This window comes from Salvia splendens, chromosome 22, assembly GCF_004379255.2.
Source record: "Salvia splendens isolate huo1 chromosome 22, SspV2, whole genome shotgun sequence".
Taxonomy (NCBI): Eukaryota; Viridiplantae; Streptophyta; class Magnoliopsida; order Lamiales; family Lamiaceae; genus Salvia; species Salvia splendens.
The window spans coordinates 18,713,109-18,731,293 of record NC_056053.1 but is presented as its reverse complement, the minus strand read 5'-3'; the positions used below and the strand labels follow the sequence as shown (position 1 = coordinate 18,731,293).

At 38.0% G+C, this 18,185-nt stretch overlaps 1 long non-coding RNA gene across 1 annotated transcript; it reads right to left on the bottom strand.

Annotated features, from left to right (window-relative positions):
• Nucleotides 1–497, bottom strand: LOC121787625. Its single transcript, XR_006047514.1, has 2 exons — nucleotides 367–497; nucleotides 1–145 (listed from the first exon to the last, which is right to left on the bottom strand). It is a non-coding gene; the product is annotated as an uncharacterized LOC121787625 (long non-coding RNA).
• Between the last annotated feature and the right edge of the window lie 17,688 nt (nucleotides 498–18,185).

Below are 18,185 nucleotides of genomic sequence, written 5' to 3'. Positions count from 1 at the left end.
TAAATAAATAAAACCCCAAAATTTAAAGTTTTAATGTCCGATACATCCAACAAAAGTTCAATGAAAATTTAATTTAATACATCCTTCGTTCTAAAGAAAATCGGGTACTTCAACGCGGACAGCCACGAACTTGAACCGATTATACCTACACCAAATTAAAAGAATAAGTGAACAAATATTTAAATAATTAATTTAATAAACAAATAAAATTAAAAAAAAAGAGGGCCGATCCTATGTATCAATAGCAGTAAATGCTGCATTTAATTTGGAGATAGGAATGTAGGCAACTTGCCAAACCAACTTGACGCCCACGTCTCATGCAGCCTTTTTTTTTTATACATATGTATAGATATAACAATCACTCACCCCAGCACCATCTAAATTCTCTGTATACACCAACGTGGATAGAGGATAGAGGATAGAGGAGTCGAGGAAGGAGAATTTCACACAATCGTACAATCAAACGAAGGTAAAAATCTTTTCCCTTTTGATCGGTGTTATTCATATCATGTTCGTCGTACATCATTCCCACACATAACTCAATCATCAATCGAACACCGCCGTGGCTAATCGAAAACACGAAAGAATATAACCTTGTTTTAAACTTATCTTTCGGGTTGGTTTCGGGGCTGTTCGGAGGTGAATCGGGGCTGTCCCGTCTGAAGTCGGGGGCTGCGACCGTGTTTCGGGGCTGCTGCGACAGCAGCGGGGCTGTTCGGGTTGGTTTCGGTGCTGTTCTGATTAACGTCGGGGCTGTCCGAAGCCGGTGAAGAGTTCCCGTGGCTGCTCACGAACAGCGGCGGCAGTTTCTGGTGTGGAACGGCGGCGGTGTCCCTGATTCCGCCAGCGAGCAGCGAACAACTGCGATTTCCGCCGGGGAAGACAGCCGCGGTGGCTGCGGCGAATCGACGAATCAGCAGCAGCGGTGGCGGCTGAGCGACGGCTTCCTTGTCCTCTCGCTGCATCAGCGTTTTCCGCGGAAGATAAGACGGTGGTGGTGGCGAAACAGCGTAAAGGTCGCCGGCGTAGGACGATGGAGGCCGACAGATTTGGGATTTCTCCAAATGAGGATCTATGGAAAATTTGGGGGAAAATTTTGTTAAGGAGAGTGAGGGAGGCGGAAGTGCCGAGAGAGAGAAGGGGAGTATTTTTTTGACTCCTTTTTCTTTGACTTTTAACTTGGGCCTTTTGTTTTTTTAAGATTGGGCTTTTGTTTTGTTTAAAGAAATTGGGCTAATAAATTAAAATTAGAGGATTTATTTAGTTTGGGCCATTCTTTTTAGTTGAGCATTACAAAATAAAATGGAGAGATAAGGATGAGTTAAAAATTGTTTTGGGGCTTTAAAATATTAATTTGAGTGATAAGGTGGAGAATTTGGGTTTTGTAAATAAATCATTGGGTTGATAATTGAATTAATTGTGAGGACTTGTTTATTTAATTTTAGAATATTTTTTTTCCAAGGCAGAAATAAATATAAATTCTCGGTGGGAAATTATTACGATAAGTTAATCATGGGAGTAAAATTAGGCTACTTTTTGGGCCTCTTCTTTTATTTCTTGTTGGGCCTCATCAAATAAGTTGGAGGAATAAGGTGGACTAAGTAAATAATAATCTTGGGCCAAATTAATTAAATCTCGGATTTTTTTTTTTGAAAGGCGAATAATATTATCCCAAGTGCGAAATAAATATAATTGCAAGGGAAAATAGTTGCGATAATTTAATTGTGCACTTTTATAATTTTTGGGATTTTAATTCGACATCGTGGAGGGAAATACGAGGAGCCAACGGAGGAATTATGGGCGTAAGCGGCCGACCGGAGTCTCAAGCGACGTCTTGGGCGGCCGCCAAATAATCGAAAATATGTGAAAATCGAGAAACGAGATAAAAGACTTTAATGAGGGTGCATGCATTCTAATTTAAGTAGTTTTGTCATTGAGTCTAATTAGTGTATTATTATATTGTGTTTTTTTTAAAAAGGGTGCTTTCGCAAGTAAAGTCGGAACGAAAGATTCAAGTTAAGGAATCTAAACGATCAAGGTGAACTTTCTTATCCTACATACTAATGTGGATAAAAATGCAAATTATTTTGAGGTGATATGTTATGAAAACTCGAACCTATGTTCGTTGCTGTTTCAAGTGATGTTGTCATGCCATAAATATTTTGTGTATGATGCCTATCTGTTGGCTACGGCCAAGTGAATTATGAATGATGATATAAGTCGAATTCGGGTCCCAGTGAGGGTGGTGTCCCCGCTCGGACTAGTGTACACAAGCTACCTCTGTCATGTTGGGCAGAGCAGGTGACCGTGGAAGGTGGCCACCTTCCCGGCACAAGGATACCTCTGACATGTTGGGCAGAGAAGGTGACCGAGGAAGGTGGCCACCTTCCCGGCACATGTATGTAAGGTGACCGTGTGAGAACACCATCTCAACGGCACAATGTGATCAGATATGGCTAAGTACAGGAAAAAGGGACTGCAGTCCAATGTGATATTTTTAGTAAGCTCGGGTCTTTTCAACAACACCCCGAGTGTTACTGTGATGATGGCTTGACAATATTTTCAAATGTATATGTGTAATTTTCGGCAATGTGTTCACTGAGTACTTTTTGTACTCAGCCCTGCATATATTTCTAAATGTGCAGGTTGAGCAGCGAAGTGGTGGAGGAAGTGCTATTGAGACAAGACATTTAATTCAGTCAGATTTTGACTCTCGGAGGTTCATGTCTTCATACATGGAACCGCGTTCATTTGCTTGCGTTGTGCATTTTAAAAGACTCAAGTCTATTGTGTTCAAAACTCTGATATTTTGAAATTTTTACAAACAATTACTCGAGTCTTCATGATCGAGTATCTTTCTTCTATGTATCAGCATTTAATTAGTCATGTCTCGCAACCAATGCTTGATTTTATTTTTTTCCCTTATTTCTTTCCCCGCTTCTTTAATCCTCCCCTAGTCGCGATCAACCGTGTTTTCTATCCTTAGAAAATGCGGTCGTGACAGAGTGGTATCAGAGCATTCTTTCTCGCTCTGAACCCGAGAGTCTTCTTTGAAAATCATTGGTCTAGTCTTGTTCCACTAGACTGTCTAATCGATAAAAACGCTCTTAGCACTCCCACCAATCGCACTCAACGAGGAAAAAGGTAACTTGTTTTTTTTTCAAAAGAAAGTCAAGATGTTTGAAAGTTTGAAATGGAGAAATAACTCATGCAGTTAATTTGAGTGAACAGATGAAAATACTGAGTTTAAAGAAAGAGTTGATGTTTCTTGATTTGGTAGCGTGCTTAAAGAAATAGTTAGTATGTCTTTTCTTGGCTAAAGACTGCGAATGTATGAATAAAAGAAATAATTTTCTTGAATGGAAAAAGGTACTGAAATATGAAAGTATAAAGTATATGAGTATGGTACCAATTGTTGAAATGATATCTCTTTTTGAGTTAGTAATTGAATCATGTTGCTAGAATGGGGAAATCAAAATTTCCAAGAACTTAGAATACTTAGTTGTGCGTTCCTTCTAGAACACAATATGATCTCGAACTTAGAAGTACAGTATGAACATTTCTCGCTTTCCTGAGCGATGAAAAGAAACGGACGCGATAAGAAATAAACTTCGTCACGAGAAAAGCAATCCAACATAGAACAAGACTAAAGAAACGGCGTGTTACGAGGATGGGCGTTCTGACGAACCGAGAGTACCAAAGAGTCGTAATCCCCACATATGGTCATCTGGCGTGATCGTAAGGTGAAAGTAGCTTGTGACCAAAGTTTCCCATAACTCAGTTACCATCCTCCATAAAGAGTTAAACAACGGAGTATCACCGTCGTAGTTAACCAAGAAGATTCATCAGCAATGCTTACTGGGATTCCCATGAATTCCATTTTCTCGCACTCCCTTGATCAAAATACTTTTTGTTGAATTAAGATCTTAAATGACTTCCTTTGCAAGGTAATGTGCCATTATTTTTCATCTTCTATGTCAAGGTTGTGAATCACTTTCAGTTTTGAGCTTGCTCCCTCATGTTTTCTGATAACCTCCAGTGACTACGGTCCTTCTTTACGCATTCTGTATAAAAGCAATACTTTGACTCTCTGAATTCTTGCCAGCAAACTCTTATACTCGGAGCTGCTTTATTTATAGCTTTCAGAATGAACATGTTTCCCTGAATTATTGTCTCTTCAATGATAATATTCTTCAAAGATCATTAGTAGACCTTTAGTGTTTTCAAATGTGTTTGATGACACTCATTAATTTATAAAGAATAGTCACCTCTTCTTAATTCCACTAAAAATTATTCCATCATGCTTTGAGCTCTTTAGCAACTCCAAGTCTAAAGTAATTTGCTCTCTTCCTGAACTAGTTTGTTCTGATTGTCTTCTCTACTAGTTAATTTCCGTGATTTGGTTAAAAATTTGTGAATTCAGTAACGTGATATAGTATCACGATGTTATTGACCCAAAAGGGTAGTCCCTTGTTATTCTTCTTTCTCAAATCCGCTTGAGACCAATCATTTTCAGTCTTACTATATTGGAACAACCATCTGTTGAGACCTTAAACCTTTTAATTTGACCCTTTGTGTTTTAAGACATACTTATTGACAAGTTCTTTGTTTTATATGAGTACTCTCATCTTCTAAATTCAAATATGACTGTTGTCTCTTGATTTGAGCTTTTCTACAACTCTATATTTAAAGCAGGCATATTGCTTCTTCCTTGGCTAGTTTCATCTTGTTGCCTCTTTATTAGTTAGTTTTCCTGAATTGCTTATAAACTCTAAAAATTTTGTTGATATGATATTCTATCACAGTGTTGTCGAGCAAATTGCAATTGTTTGTTTTTCCTAATCTTTCTCAAATCCAATTGTAACCAACCATCTCAGGTCTTACTGTTATCATCTGGGATACTCGAAACCTTTTTTTTTTATTTGACTGTTCGTTTTGATTATATTATTGGCAACCTATTGTTGACATCTACATTCTTTTCATCATACCCTCACTTTCGCAATTTATTTCATCTGGCAAGCTCTTCCCACAATGAAATTCTCAAGTTCTATGGGTATAGCTCAAGCCCTTTAAAGTTGTATCTTTTTTTTGGGAGTGAGCATAATGAGCCCAATTGAGCCTAGTCTTTGCACTTCATGAAAACCTTTGTTGCAAGCTACTGGTGAAAGTTTGTCGTGAACCAAACACTCACGTAATTGAAATAATTATAATTGTTTTGTTTTCAAGGCTACCTTGGAGCCTACACAAAGCAAGAACGATTCAAATATTTCTTTTGGGATCCCAAATTCAGTCCCAATCAAAGTTAAAACGGTTAGATCAACTCTATATTTCCTCGCGTGAGACCCTTATGGGATGCAAGATACTGACCACTGCAAAAAAAAAAATAAAAAAAATAAAATAAAAATCCTACGCCGAAGAATGTCGAACCGAATTGAAATTTAACATCGGAGAGAAGATCTTTTTGAAAGTATCCCCTTCCAAAGGGATAACCAGATTTGGACTCAAGGGTAAGCTAAAACCATGATTTATTGGCCTCTATGAGATTCTGGAGGAAGTGGGCCCAGTAGCATATCGCTTGGCAATACCACCCAACTTTGGGAACGTTCACAACGTATTCCACGTCTCCCAACTTTGAAGGTACGTGTTCGATCCAAAACATGTGATTCGCCACGAAGAAATTACTCTAGAGCCTAACCTGAGTTACAAAGAAAAGCCGATAGAAATACTAGATCGAAAGGTGCATCAGTTTCGGAACAAGTCGATTACTACAGTGAAGGTTTTGTGGAAAAACCACGGACAGGACGAAGCAACATGGGAGCTAGAAGAGAAAATGAAGGAAAAATATCCCGAGCTTTTTGTCTAAACACTTGCTAAATTTCGGGACGAAATTTCTTTTAAGAGGGGTAGAATGTAACGACCCGCTAAGCCGATATTATTATAAACTATATTATTAGCTTGATTATCTATATAAGTAACTTTTAGGCGATTAAATCCGAGCTACGATAGATTGTTGTTGTTGTTTGTTTGACGATAGGGAAGTGAATAAATAAATAAAACCCCAAAATTTAAAGTTTTAATGTCCGATACATCCAACAAAAGTTCAATGAAAATTTAATTTAATACATCCTTCGTTCTAAAGAAAATCGGGTACTTCAACGCGGACAGCCACGAACTTGAACCGATTATACCTACACCAAATTAAAAGAATAAGTGAACAAATATTTAAATAATTAATTTAATAAACAAATAAAATTAAAAAAAAAAAGAGGGCCGATCCTATGTATCAATAGCATTAAATGCTGCATTTAATTTGGAGATAGGAATGTAGGCAACTTGCCAAACCAACTTGACGCCCACGTCTCATGCAGCCTTTTTTTTTTATATGTATAGATATAACAATCACTCACCCCATCACCATCTAAATTCTCTGTATACACCAACGTGGATAGAGGATAGAGGATAGAGGATAGAGGAGTCGAGGAAGGAGAATTTCACACAATCGTACAATCAAACGAAGGTAAAAATCTTTTCCCTTTTGATCGGTGTTATTCATATCATGTTCGTCGTACATCATTCCCACACATAACTCAATCATCAATCGAACACCGCCGTGGCTAATCGAAAACACGAAAGAATATAACCTTGTTTTAAACTTATCTTTCGGGTTGGTTTCGGGGCTGTTCGGAGGTGAATCGGGGCTGTCCCGTCTGAAGTCGGGGGCTGCGACCGTGTTTCGGGGCTGCTGCGACAGCAGCGGGGCTGTTCGGGTTGGTTTCGGTGCTGTTCTGATTAACGTCGGGGCTGTCCGAAGCCGGTGAAGAGTTCCCGTGGCTGCTCACGAACAGCGGCGGCAGTTTCTGGTGTGGAACGGCGGCGGTGTCCCTGATTCCGCCAGCGAGCAGCGAACAACTGCGATTTCCGCCGGGGAAGACAGCCGCGGTGGCTGCGGCGAATCGACGAATCAGCAGCAGCGGTGGCGGCTGAGCGACGGCTTCCTTGTCCTCTCGCTGCATCAGCGTTTTCCGCGGAAGATAAGACGGTGGTGGTGGCGAAACAGCGTAAAGGTCGCCGGCGTAGGACGATGGAGGCCGACAGATTTGGGATTTCTCCAAATGAGGATCTATGGAAAATTTGGGGGAAAATTTTGTTAAGGAGAGTGAGGGAGGCGGAAGTGCCGAGAGAGAGAAGGGGAGTATTTTTTTGACTCCTTTTTCTTTGACTTTTAACTTGGGCCTTTTGTTTTTTTTTAAGATTGGGCTTTTGTTTTGTTTAAAGAAATTGGGCTAATAAATTAAAATTAGAGGATTTATTTAGTTTGGGCCATTCTTTTTAGTTGAGCATTACAAAATAAAATGGAGAGATAAGGATGAGTTAAAAATTGTTTTGGGGCTTTAAAATATTAATTTGAGTGATAAGGTGGAGAATTTGGGTTTTGTAAATAAATCATTGGGTTGATAATTGAATTAATTGTGGGGACTTGTTTATTTAATTTTAGAATATTTTTTTTTCCAAGGCCGAAATAAATATAAATTCTCGGTGGGAAATTATTACGATAAGTTAATCATGGGAGTAAAATTAGGCTACTTTTTGGGCCTCTTCTTTTATTTCTTGTTGGGCCTCATCAAATAAGTTGGAGGAATAAGGTGGACTAAGTAAATAATAATCTTGGGCCAAATTAATTAAATCTCGGATTTTTTTTTTTGAAAGGCGAATAATATTATCCCAAGTGCGAAATAAATATAATTGCAAGGGAAAATAGTTGCGATAATTTAATTGTGCACTTTTATAATTTTTGGGATTTTAATTCGACATCGTGGAGGGAAATACGAGGAGCCAACGGAGGAATTATGGGCGTAAGCGGCCGACCGGAGTCTCAAGCGACGTCTTGGGCGGCCGCCAAATAATCGAAAATATGTGAAAATCGAGAAACGAGATAAAAGACTTTAATGAGGGTGCATGCATTCTAATTTAAGTAGTTTTGTCATTGAGTCTAATTAGTGTATTATTATATTGTGTTTTTTTTAAAAAGGGTGCTTTCGCAAGTAAAGTCGGAACGAAAGATTCAAGTTAAGGAATCTAAACGATCAAGGTGAACTTTCTTATCCTACATACTAATGTGGATAAAAATGCAAATTATTTTGAGGTGATATGTTATGAAAACTCGAACCTATGTTCGTTGCTGTTTCAAGTGATGTTGTCATGCCATAAATATTTTGTGTATGATGCCTATCTGTTGGCTACGGCCAAGTGAATTATGAATGATGATATAAGTCGAATTCGGGTCCCAGTGAGGGTGGTGTCCCCGCTCGGACTAGTGTACACAAGCTACCTCTGTCATGTTGGGCAGAGCAGGTGACCGTGGAAGGTGGCCACCTTCCCGGCACAAGGATACCTCTGACATGTTGGGCAGAGAAGGTGACCGAGGAAGGTGGCCACCTTCCCGGCACATGTATGTAAGGTGACCGTGTGAGAACACCATCTCAACGGCACAATGTGATCAGATATGGCTAAGTACAGGAAAAAGGGACTGCAGTCCAATGTGATATTTTTAGTAAGCTCGGGTCTTTTCAACAACACCCCGAGTGTTACTGTGATGATGGCTTGACAATATTTTCAAATGTATATGTGTAATTTTCGGCAATGTGTTCACTGAGTACTTTTTGTACTCAGCCCTGCATATATTTCTAAATGTGCAGGTTGAGCAGCGAAGTGGTGGAGGAAGTGCTATTGAGACAAGACATTTAATTCAGTCAGATTTTGACTCTCGGAGGTTCATGTCTTCATACATGGAACCGCGTTCATTTGCTTGCGTTGTGCATTTTAAAAGACTCAAGTCTATTGTGTTCAAAACTCTGATATTTTGAAATTTTTACAAACAATTACTCGAGTCTTCATGATCGAGTATCTTTCTTCTATGTATCAGCATTTAATTAGTCATGTCTCGCAACCAATGCTTGATTTTATTTTTTTCCCTTATTTCTTTCCCCGCTTCTTTAATCCTCCCCTAGTCGCGATCAACCGTGTTTTCTATCCTTAGAAAATGCGGTCGTGACAGACATCCCGACGGACATCCACAACAATAAAAAATCACAAATTCACCAAATTAAATAATTTACCGAATTAAACAATTTATGGAATTAAAATTTCGACATGAATACGGACGGAGAAAGTGCAATGATATTTTCAATAAATAAAAAAAAATAAAAAAGTACATTTCAACAAAAAAAAAAGTCTAAACAAATTACATTCTAAATATCAATGACGACCCCTCCGCGTCCATAGCTCTTCAATTATATCGTTCTGGAGTCGAATATGAGCTTGTCGTTGGCGCATGTCGGTAAATACACGGACTCGATCGACCTCTTCATGGGGTATCCCGATACGTACATTGGCGGTGGCCACGCCGTGGCTAGGACCGGAAGCATCAACATCATCATTAGCCCAATCAGTCAGTGCTGGATCTTCATCTTCGACAATCATGTTGTGCATGATAATACATGCGTACATGATATCAGCGATGCTGTCAATATACCATAGCCGTGATGGACCATTCACTGCCGCCCATCGAACCTGGAGCACACCAAATGCCCGCTCCACATCCTTGCGCGCTGCCTCCTGACGACCCGCAAAATAAATCTTCTTTTCTTCTGTTGGGCATCTCATCGTCTTCACAAAGATGGGCCACATAGGGTATATCTCATCCGTCAAATAATAGCCCGTATTGTGCTTTGCCGTTAGCGACGAAACTGACGGTCGGACCAACACCTATGCACTGGTTGTTGAAAATGGGCTATGACTGGAGGACATTGATGTCGTTGTTCGGCCCAGCTACTCCAAATACGCATGTCAAATCCACAACCAATAGTCAGCTACCGCTTCAAGAATCATCGTGGGATTCTTGCCCTTGAAACCGGTAGTGTACACCTCTTTCCTGGCGGCGAGGCAGTTCTTCCACTCCCAATGCAATACAATCTATGCTGCCCAACATTTCCGGAAACCCGTGCTGACTCCCGTGCATATCCATCAGAGCCTGGCAATCTTCGGGGGTAGGCTTCCGAAGATACATATCCCTGAATATCTCCCTAATGCCCTCACAAAAATACTTCAAACAATCGCGGGCAGTCGTCTCGCCGATGTGGAGGTACTCATCAAACATGTCAGCCGCACCTCCGTATGCCAGCTGCCTGATTGCGGCAATGCACTTCTGTATGGGCGTGTGGTCGGGTTTACCAACCGCATCCTCCCTCATCCTGAAATACTCGTATCGACGCTCTAAAGCGCCCACGATACGCAGAAATAGCGGACGATGCATCCTAAAACATCACCGGAACATGTTCTCCCCAAACCGCGGCTCCGGAGCGAAGAAGTCCTCAAACAACCGACGGTGTGCAGCGATGTGGTCATGGGGTACTATAGTTCGACGATAGATGGGCCGAGGTACCGCCGGCTGCTGCTGCTGCTGCAAGGCGGCTTGTATCGCGCGATTTATCTCCCTAGACGTAACAGCCCACAAATGTTCTCTAATTCGCCGACGTACATCATCAGAAATTCCACCAATACCACCCGCACCACTACCACTACCACCCGCACCACTACCACTACCACTAGCCAATTTGGATATATAAAAGAAACTAAGAGAGAGAGAAACTCGTTAAAACAAGTGGTGCGAATGAAATGAAGTTCAATGAGCCGTATATATAGAGTTTAAAAAAATGAAAAATTGGGACGTCCGTCGGGAACCCGCAATGGCGGACGTCACGACTGACGTCGCGACGGGCGTCCCCGGAATGCCGCGGAACTCCGGTCTCCGCAACGCACGTCCGCGTCCGCCTCCCTGCTGCCTAATGGCGGCACGCCGGTCGGACGTCTACCAGGATGGTCGCCGTTGTAGATGCTCTTACCTCACTTAACACAACTTTTTTTAAATCTCATTCTAAAGAGAAATGTCTCAACTGCAAAGGGACGAAGTACTGTCTGCGTGCCAAAGCAAAGCAAAGCAATGCAATGCGCCGTCTTCTTCTTTTCAGCAGCAATAACTACGACTCCATCAATTAAAGTCCAAGACTAGTGGTCCAATACAAAATTGGCAGCTCAGCAGCAAGTACCAATAGATTTCGATGCCAGACCTGCTGGCCCATATATTACAACACTAAGGGCCCACACCAAAACAGAGCCGGTTATAACCCAACATCCGGTCAATTTAGTGAAATCCACAAACCATGGTTAATTTTCGAAGATTTGATGACATCAAATATTACCTTTAAATTCCAATTACCAAATCCAGTTTCTAAAATTATTCCACAAATAATTAGATCACAGAATTAATTATGAATTGAATACCTAAGGAACTCTTGTCATCGTATAATGTTAAGCAGCGGAAAATTATGGACAAGAAATAGATCTAGATAATTAATATTGCACGTTAAGCATTTAATTATATCAATCTAACCTACTTGTTGTGCTAGTATTTGTTTTCAATGATTTGTCAAATCCTAACATAGTTCAGTCAGAGAAAGCTAGAAAATATCTGTTAAACATACGTACTAGTATTATTTATTATGATGAAAGAATAATTCTACGTTTTAAACGTTCTTATAATCATCTTTCTCTACAAATGAGATATACTCCTAGTACTATATACTAATAGCACCACAAGCTTTGAGCTATGAACTTGTTTTCTTTTGTCTGTATTAATCAATTAAAATTTAACTATAATCAATTAAAATTCAATATTCTAATCTAATCTAATCTAAGTATATACATTTTCACCCTCCCTTCATCCCATATAAATGGACTGATTAGAGAGCATGAATTTTAATATAATTGGTAAAGTAAGAGAGGAGAAGAAAAATACTAGTTGAATTAGTATAGTAGATGGTGGGACCCATAAATAATAAAGTAAACGAGAAGGAGAAAAAGTTTTTATAAATAGATATGGACTATTTCTATATGATGGACGAAATGAAAAAAAGAAATTCAGCATATTTTTATGGGACGAAGGGAGCACCATATAAGATGCACGATTATGGTATTTGGGCAATTGTAATATGTATCACATGTATCTTTGAAAAATTATACTAGTATAATACTACGAGATAATATCCCTATTCTTACGCATTTAAAACTAGAGTGAACTGTACAAATAGTCTCTGATCTTGTCAAAAAATACATCAATGGTCCCTAAAAAAATTATATCATTTTTGGTACAATAAGACTAAAGTAACCCTAGGCACCACTGGTGTGAATATTTAAAGTTCTGGAGCATTTTGGATCTTTCTACTCTTTAATTTTTTTCATTTTTTCTTCTATCACCATTTTCTTTTATAAACTCAATTGTACTTTCATTTAAATAATATTTGATGCTTTATGATTTTAAAATTTTAAATAAGAAACCAAATATTTTAATTATGCTTTATTTATTTTTAAAATTAAATATTATTTATTATAAAACTTAATCTGTATGTCTGAGAAGAAAAAATTATATTTAATAGTAATATTTTTTAATATAAATTTAAAGTGATTATTGAAAATTCTTTGTGGGATTTATTTTTACTTAAAAGTTTTACTTCAATTTTTTAAATTTGAGAAGAAAAAATATTATAGTGAATTATAGTAATTTTTTTATTTAAAAAATGTTACTTATATATTTAAATGTAACTATACCTAAGTGAAAAATAAATATTTTAATTACGTTAATTAAAATATAGTATAGTGAAAAATATTTTTTAAATATAATAATTAAAATTTAAGTGAAGTATATCTAACGTAAATGAAAGGTAACTCTTGCAAGTAACATTTTTTTTACTAAAAATATTAAACCGAACTATTGTAATTTTTTCATTATAAAGCTTAATCTATACGTTATTCAAGTAATTATTTAAAAATTTAAGTAATTAATTCAAAAGAAAATATTTTTTGTTGTAAAAGGTGCTTTTATGTATGTCCAAAATAATTGCATGATTGAAGAGGTACCAAAACTGTAATTACCAGATACCGAAAATGTCCTCAATGGTATTTAGGAGATTTTTTTAATGCAGAGGGGTATAAAAGACCGACAGGTAAAAAAAAAATTTAGGGACCAAATATGCCATAAAAAAAAATTTCGGGACCATTGGTGTATTTTTTTGATAAGACCAGAGACTATTAGTGTAGTTCACTCTTAAAACTATAATCAATAATGTACGCATTAAGCATTTGGCATATCCAAATCCAGTACACTTTCACTATTGACTACATTATGCAGCCACCCGAAAGACTAGTACTAATGCAATTCTCCAAATGCAGTCGCTGCAGACTAAAATGGCGCAACTTCCAAATCATTTTTTGTCGTTTCATTTGTGTTTTACGTCTTGTTACTTGCATTTTTCATTTTAAGTGTAAATTTGAGATTGATTTTTTAGTATAATTAAATTAGAATTTGAAGTGTAACGAGATATCACTTAATAAATGAGCTCTTAATTTAACATATCAATTAAATACATTAATTCTAACTTCAACAAGAAATAGTATAAGTAGTTTGTAACGAGCGGAAATGGAACAGTGCAAATAACATGGGACGGAGGGAGTACTACTTATGTTTCGTTTTGTTTTATTTTGTGTAGCGCTTGCCTCAACCCCTGCACAAAAATACACAAAGAAATGAGGAACTTAAGAGATTGAGTACATAACTATAGAAACCACCAAATGGAGATCATGTAGCATTTCAATTGTAGAATAAAATTATAGCATAAAATTTATATGAAGCTGAATAGATACAAAATACTTGGAACATTTAGTAAATTAAATTTTAGTAATCAATTTCTTGCCAAATACATACTCTTTACTATAAATTTGTACTTCATTCGTCTAGTAAAAATAATCGCTATTTGGATATGATACATTTTAAATAAACTAGGAAGTGTCTCACCAGTGCAATCTTAAATTATTGCAACGTAAACTTGCTCCTGCAGTTATAACTCAACGATTAATTCATATTTTCACAGAATTAAAAGTGATTTAATTTTAAGTCTGATATTGAAATGTCAAGACGGTTTATTAAAACGTCAACACAAATATGTGTTGAAATTTTAATGTGATCGTATTGACATTTTAAAGAAAAGTTAGTATTTAAACGTACTCATGTGGCCATGTGGGGTTAATGTGATTGAAAAAGTATAATCCAAAGTAAGAGACCGTCGAATATTCTTTTGTTTATCATTTCAGAAATTTTATTTCGCATAATGAAATAAATATAAAGAAATTAAAATGACTCGTGCATCGCACGGGCGTGATACTAGTTCCTTAACATTTCCACTTTTCCTTCCCTAATTATCAAAAGTTAAATATTAGTAAAACTTTTTCACTTTCTCAATTTTAAAGATGAACATGTTTTAGGGATGTCCCAATTCTCTTAAGAACTGTTAGAAATATTTAGATAAAATTCTTCAACCTTATACAAGTGATGCTCTAACTATTACAATTGAAAAAAAAACAATCATAAGAGGAATGAAAATTACAATGAAAATAATTTAAAAAAGATACGAATTATAAGTCGAGTCGAGGAAAGTCATCTTTCTTTAAGACAAATTATGTTGTGCTAGTGCTCTAGGATTGACGTATTATCTCCAAAAATAAAACGAATTCCTCCTAGCATGTAGAAACACTTCAAACCCGCTACGCACTGAAAAATTTAATGAAACTCCAAAAACCAAGCAATACAGTGCTCCTAAAATACGCAATAAAATGTCGAGCGATTGAGAAATTAGGGAGAATTTTAGTGGTGTGTATTCCATATACAAATCTAAGCCTTTTATAGGCATAAAATGAGAATATAGAAAGGCACACCTTAAACAATAAAATTAAGATAATTAAGGTTATAAGAGGTGAAAAGCCAAAGGGCTACCATGATCACATTCCATTACTCACGCCATTTATGCATGAGTCCCAAATTTATACGTACTAAGTATTTCAAAATTTCAATTTGGGATTCCTTTTTTATTTCATGAAAAGTAGTTGGATGGAGTATTTTAGTTCTAAATGTTTGGGTAAATTAGTTCTAATTATTTGACAATTTTAATTGATAGATAAACTTTTAATTAAAATGACATTATTTTGTATTTTTCCAAAAATCACCTTTTAAAATTTCATGAAAAGTAGTTGGATGGAGTATTTTAGTTCTAAATGTTTGGGTAAATTAGTTCTAATTATTTGACAATTTTAATTGATAGATAAACTTTTAATTAAAATGACATTATTTTGTATTTTTCCAAAAATCACCTTTTAAATGTGTATGCATAGATATAGATAACAAAAATACTACTCCACTAAATAACGTATTTTACTAAAAGTCGTAATATCCCCATTTTTTATGATTATAAATAATGAATAACATTACATTGATTGAGTGAAATTAAAATAGTCCTTATTAATTGGGGAGATTATGTAGCGTCCTTGACTCTATAAATATGTAGTGTACCATAATTAAATGGAATTGAAGATTATGTTATACTATAACTGAACGGGTAAGATGTACAAATATTGATTATAAAATCAGGTTTAATGAAATTATATTTTTAATTTTAAATGGCAATTTTGTAAATATCTCCAAAACTCCCACTTTATATATGTACTAAATAACGTATTTTACTAAAAGTCGTAATATCCCCATTTTTTATGATTATAAATAATGAATAACATTACATTGATTGAGTGAAATTAAAATAGTCCTTATTAATTGGGGAGATTATGTAGCGTCCCTGACTCTATAAATATGTAGTGTACCATAATTAAATGGAATTGAAGATTATGTTATACTATAACTGAACGGGTAAGATGTACAAATATTGATTATAAAATCAGGTTTAATGAAATTATATTTTTAATTTTAAATGGCAATTTTGTAAATATCTCCAAAACTCCCACTTTATATATGTATAGATAAGGTTAGTTTTTTTAGTAGAGAACATATCACTCTTTAAATGTAGTTAGTGTCTTCATGAGCTTCATCCCTTATTCATTGAGTCGTTTTTTTTTATACGTTAATTAAGAAAAACTAGATGTTTAGTATTTTATGTGGATGGTGAATTAAGTTAAAGAGAGAATAAACCAAGAATATGAAAAAATTTACTTTCACAAAAATATAAATGACTCATTTATATCGGAATGTCCCAAAGTAAAATGACGACACAATTAACAAGAAAAAGAGAGACTAGTTGAACGAACTGATCCCAAATTAAAGGTAATTACTATAAATGCAAAATGTTTAATTTTTGGTGACTAACTAAAATTACATAAAAATACATGTAATAAAATCTTATAGATACAATATAATTTAATTACCCGCATAAAAAAAACTCCTAGACATACATTGTTGGGTAATTTTTTAGACCATCAGCAGTGGGGCGCCCTATGGCGCGCCACGTCAGCATTTTTATCCTCCTCCTTCTCCACCTGCAGTGGGGCGTCCTAAGGCGCGCCCTATGACGCGCCACATCATCATTTTGTTGTTTTGTTTAATTAATTTAACTGTTTTCAAATAACATGTAACGAGTAAAAAAAACGACTAAATAACAAGCGGCGAAATTTTAATAATAAAAAAAATTACATCATTCAACTAAAAAAAGAAAAAAACTAAGTCGGGTCAATTCCCAACTTCCTACGCAACTCATCGAGTAATGCACGGAGATACTCGGCTTGTTCGGGGTCGGTGCACTTCTTGAGGGCCTTGTGCGTCTGCAACATCGTCCTTGCCATCGACGCTGTAGCTAACGACGCAAACACGGTAACCGTCTGCGTCGGGAGCTCATCCGGGTCCGGAACAGGGGTTGCAGCGGTCGACGATGACGTCGCGGTCGCCTTCCCCTTGGCCTTCGCAGCCTTGATGCCGGGAGGACACCGGGAGGACACCGGTGTCCTAGAACTCCCTTCATCCACGTACGTCCGGTTGAGGTCAACCGGGTTAGTGCCGCTGCCGCTGCTCGTGTAGTCACCAGCTTCGGTGACCTTCGTCCTCTTCGGCGCACCAGTGTACAGAATTCCACCTTGGAGCTTCTGCTTCTCCCTCAAGAGCGCCCAGATGGCCTCGTGCTTGAACTCGCCGAACATCGACCGGTACGACAACATCGCTTTAGAGCGCACGTCGTGCATGCTCTCGTCGCTCCCCTGTGACCGCGCGCACTTCTTGAACTCCGCCGAGTACAAGTTCACTTTCTTCTTGATTTGATCCCAGTGCTTGCGGAGTTGCTCATTCTTGCGCTTGTACGCGGTCGGCGGCTTGACCGAATTGTAGAGGTCCGCGATGCGCTCCCAGTACACGGTCTGTCTCTGGTTGTTGGCGAATATCAGATCTTCCGATTTATCTACCCAACACCAGGCCAAAGTGAGAGTTTCGTCGTCGGTGTAGTTCGTACGGCCGGGGGCGTACTCATCGCAGTCACCGGGAGGCGGCAACTTCTGCGCCCGCTGCCGGTTCCGCTTCGCCTTCCCCTTGGCGGCACCGGTCGCTGCGGGGGCGGGATCGGCCGATGCGGTTGGGCGGTGCGGCGACGGCTCTATATCAGACAACCCATACGATTCCGTACTGAAATCGGGATCGTAATGGGTGTTGTCGCCGAACGAACGATAATCGCGGGGTTCTGTACCCGGCCAATGCGCCTCTCCGCTAAACGTAGGGCTATTGGGGCTTGAATCCATTTCGTAGTAATTATGTAAATGTAAGTTTCGAAGATGAAATCGTGTGAAATGAAATGTTACAAATGAACGCTATTTATAAAAAAACGAAACCGCGTGCCATCGTCCGCGGCCTTCACAATGGGGCGGACGATGTCGCGGACGATGGTCATCGTCCGCGACCATCGTCCGCGACGTCCGCAATGGAGCGGACGATGGCGCGGACGATGGTCATCGTCCGCGGTTTAAGTCGGGCCCGAAGCATAGGCCGCGACTATCGTCCGCGGCCTATGCCACACACCTACAGTAGGAGCGGACGATGAATGACGCGGACGATGCGTGCCATCGGGTGTGCCATCGTCCGCCCATTGCGGATGGCCTTATAATTTCAAGTGGACATAAAAATAAGAAAGATGTTGGTGACGTGATTGCAAGTACCGGGAGAGAAGAAAAGTGCAATTATTGTATCACCATAGTCTATAGACTATAAAAATGTAGGAGTATTAAAAATAGGTGAAGAAGGTTAATATGGACAAATT